This window comes from Eurypyga helias, unplaced genomic scaffold (assembly GCF_000690775.1).
Source record: "Eurypyga helias isolate BGI_N326 unplaced genomic scaffold, ASM69077v1 scaffold25072, whole genome shotgun sequence".
Taxonomy (NCBI): Eukaryota; Metazoa; Chordata; class Aves; order Eurypygiformes; family Eurypygidae; genus Eurypyga; species Eurypyga helias.
Window position 1 is genome coordinate 477 of NW_010235635.1, and position 3,311 is coordinate 3,787.

Below are 3,311 nucleotides of genomic sequence, written 5' to 3' on the forward strand. Positions count from 1 at the left end.
AGGCCGTCGCCTGCAGAGGACAAGCGGGAGCAGCCGGGCAGATGTGCCCAAGTTCCGTGTCGGGTGGAGCGGACAGTAACAGGAGGGACGTGCAGAGTCTGCAGTGACACCCCGTGGGCTGGGGACGCTGTTCGTGTGTCAGACACAAAAGGGATCCTGAGGCAAGTGTTGCCACCACCACGAGCACCCGCAGCCTCCTGCTGCAAGGGAAACACCACCGGCACACAGGCGAGCGCTCCTCCAGCCCCTTGGACACACAAATCCGCTTCCTGCTGCCCTCCTGGGACGTGGTGTAACACAGACCACGCCATCGGCCCCTGCCCCCTGCCTCCCACAAGCGATGGCAGCTCAGGGCAGACTGCTTTGCTCTAGCAGAGAGCGAGGATCTGACCCTTCCGTAGCCGTAGGCTACGGAGCAAACCGGGCAGATGCCACCAGACTGTCCGCCACGAGCCCCTTACCCCGGCTGGAGCAGGAGTGACCAGCCTGGCCACACCCAGCCTTTGGGCAGACAAAAAGATCCAGGATGAGCAACGCAGAACTGCGGCAGCGGCACGGAGTGGCATCGTCTCCTCTGCTCTTGGGCCCACACTGTGGCCCTGCTGCTCGCAGAGGCAGCGGCACCAGCACCCTTCTGCTCCCTGCCCCCACGGATGGGCTCCTGCAGCGCCAGCCCCGCTGCCCACATTCACCGGGACGCAGTACCGCTGGCACCGGAGGGGACTCCGTGCCCTGGTGTGGCCGGGAGCCCATTGTCACTGTCAGCGTGTCCATGGCCTTGCCCAGGGCTGATGCCAACGACCACGTTGTCACCCATGCCACAGTGCTGGCAGCATGGCTCAGGCATGGTGTCTGCAGTGCCAGCTGAAATCCAGTGTCATCAATGCCTTCGGCATCCGTGGTGGCTGTCCGGTCCACTGCCCAGTGCCCCCGGCTGAGTGCCAGTGCTCCTCAGGCCCGTGACGTGGGCATCTGCTCTTGCAGGGTGACACAGCTACCAACGCCCTTGGCATCAGAGTGTGACGCTCATCCCTCAGCAACGCGGTCCGAGGACCAACACCCATGGCACATGTGTCTCCCACAGCCGCAGGCCGCTTGGCGCCTTCAGCGTTACACACCGGCCTGCCACCGAGGCTGCAGACGTGCCATCAGTGCCCACGGAGTTCTGGGGTCCCAGTGCCAGCAGAGCACCGGACACTGGGCCAAGGCGTGCCACACAGCGACAGGAGCTCCCAGCTGGGTGCCCATGCACTCCTGGGCGATGCCCACGTGCCAGCCTCTGCCCGTGAGTGTGCTCAGCAGCAGAGCAAGCACGGCACATACAAGACTTCATCGATGCCAAGGGCTGCAGCGACTCATCCTGGGTTTTAGTGGGAGATGTCTTGCTGGTTGCAGTTTTCCCCATTTTTGGTACTTTAAGAGGTGAAGTTAGCAGAGCAGAGAACACACAGAGAGCTGAGTTACCTTCACCCACACCACCACGTGTGACAGTGCTGCTGCAAGGGCACAGGGGCCGCACACCTCACCCCGAACGGTAACCTCGCATGGCTCCACGCGCTCCCTGGCAACGCCCTGGGAAGGAAACCGAAGTCGTCCTCCAGAGACAGGCCAGGACGTGTCTTCTCCCCTCGCCCGTGACCCCATACGGGGGACGTGCTGGAGCTGCCCACGCTGTGCCCTCGGAGGGCCGGGCAGGCAGAGGCTGCAGGCAGACATCCCTCGGGGCCCAGGGGCCCAGTTCCAGGTACCAACAGTGTTGGCACGCAGCCAGGCCAGCGCAGAGGGGCGTGCTCCGTCCTGTGCTTTGCTCGCACGCTCTTCTCCAGTCTGCCTTCAGCACTGGAAGCTTCCGACACCAGAAGGCGCAAGGTCCCAGAGTCCTCTGCAGCTCGGGAATGCCGCAGTCTGGCGCTGTGCTCCAGCTATGCCTCGGCTTCTCGAGGCAGGAGCAAAGATCAAGCATATTCTTCCCCAACTCTCACCCCCTGTGCTGCACCACACGCGTAGCTGCAGCAACAGCGGCAGACACGGGGCTTCCCTCGCGCCTCCCGCGCCAGAAGGGCTCTCCGAGGAGGAGTGGCCACGTCCTGCCTGTCTCGCTGCAGCATCTCCATTGGACTGGGGGTGGTGGTAGGGAAGAGACACAGACAGTTAGCACAGGCTGCCGGGCTCGTGCCCTAAAAGCCTGACCTTCCGAGTACAACTCACTGCTTCCGGGTACTTTACCTTCGCGCCGGACTGGACCTTGATGAAGCCTTATTCATATTTCTTCTTTCCACTGCTTTATTAATATCTGTAAAGAATAATCAACCCATCCGTTCAATGCTACGGAACAAAAAACAGGTCATCAGCACAATTCAAACGACAGCAACACAAGCCCAACACCACCCAGATGGTGCACGAAAATCCATTCAGCAGAGACATTGTCACTTTGCCAATTTTTTATTAGGTTCAGAGGGTACAATGGAACGAAATTCTCATGGATTTCTGACTTGGGTGCAGTTTTAACCCTTAGTGTCCAGGCTACATCCAGACTCCTCACTCGGTAAGAGAAGCTCTTTCTTCTGCAGTCTATGAGCGAGCAGAAAGCGACTCATGGACTCTAGGAGAAAAGGCTGAGGCTGAAAACCTCCAGAGAGGAAGCTGATGGCCAGCACCGTCTTGTCCTGCTCAATGAGCACGCGGCCACCCTTGCTGGAAACGATGCAAGGGTTCTCAAGTGGCACACCCAACCGCTTTCCAGGGGCCTGCTGCGGCATCAGGCTGAAGAGCCGCCCCCAGAGGGGGAACGGACACCCCGGAGCCCGAAGCAGAGGCCAACACGGGGCATTAGCACCACCACTGTAACGTGGTGCAACCTGACGCAACGGGAGAACCGGATGGCTTCTGAGCACCTCCATGAAAACCCCACAGAGGGGAACACAGGCAGAGCTGGGACACAGCCCGAGGCGGCAGGGACCCAGTGTCCTGCTGCGCAGGCCCAACGCCTGCCCTAACACCGGCCTGAGGTGCTCCGGAGGGGCAAGAACGGGAGTGACCCTGGGTGTTTTACTCGGAGCTGTTTAGGGAAATGAACAAGCCACCCTCAGGCCCTACCTTCTCCCCCAGAGCCAGTCGACAACCCGAATTTCGTGTTAACTATTTGCATGAACTAAATCTCCCGCATGAGAATAACGGCGCCGCAGCGTCCAGGCAGGCTGTCCCAGCGCCTCCCGTACCTTCCCGACCATCCTTCCCTACCTTCGAGATGAAAGTCGGAATTATCGGGTTAGACCTAACCTTCTCCTGCCGCCCAAGCAGCAGCACGCTCT

The 3,311-nt window shown here is 60.5% G+C and overlaps 1 long non-coding RNA gene across 1 annotated transcript in view; it reads right to left on the reverse strand.

Moving 5' to 3' along the window:
* Positions 1 to 2,206: 2,206 nt before the first annotated feature.
* LOC104506030 overlaps positions 2,207 to 3,311 on the reverse strand; it is a 4,376-nt gene continuing 3,271 nt past the window's right edge. The window contains exon 3 of the long non-coding RNA XR_727855.1: positions 2,207 to 2,293. This is a non-coding gene — a long non-coding RNA (uncharacterized LOC104506030). The remainder of the gene's footprint in view (positions 2,294 to 3,311) is intronic.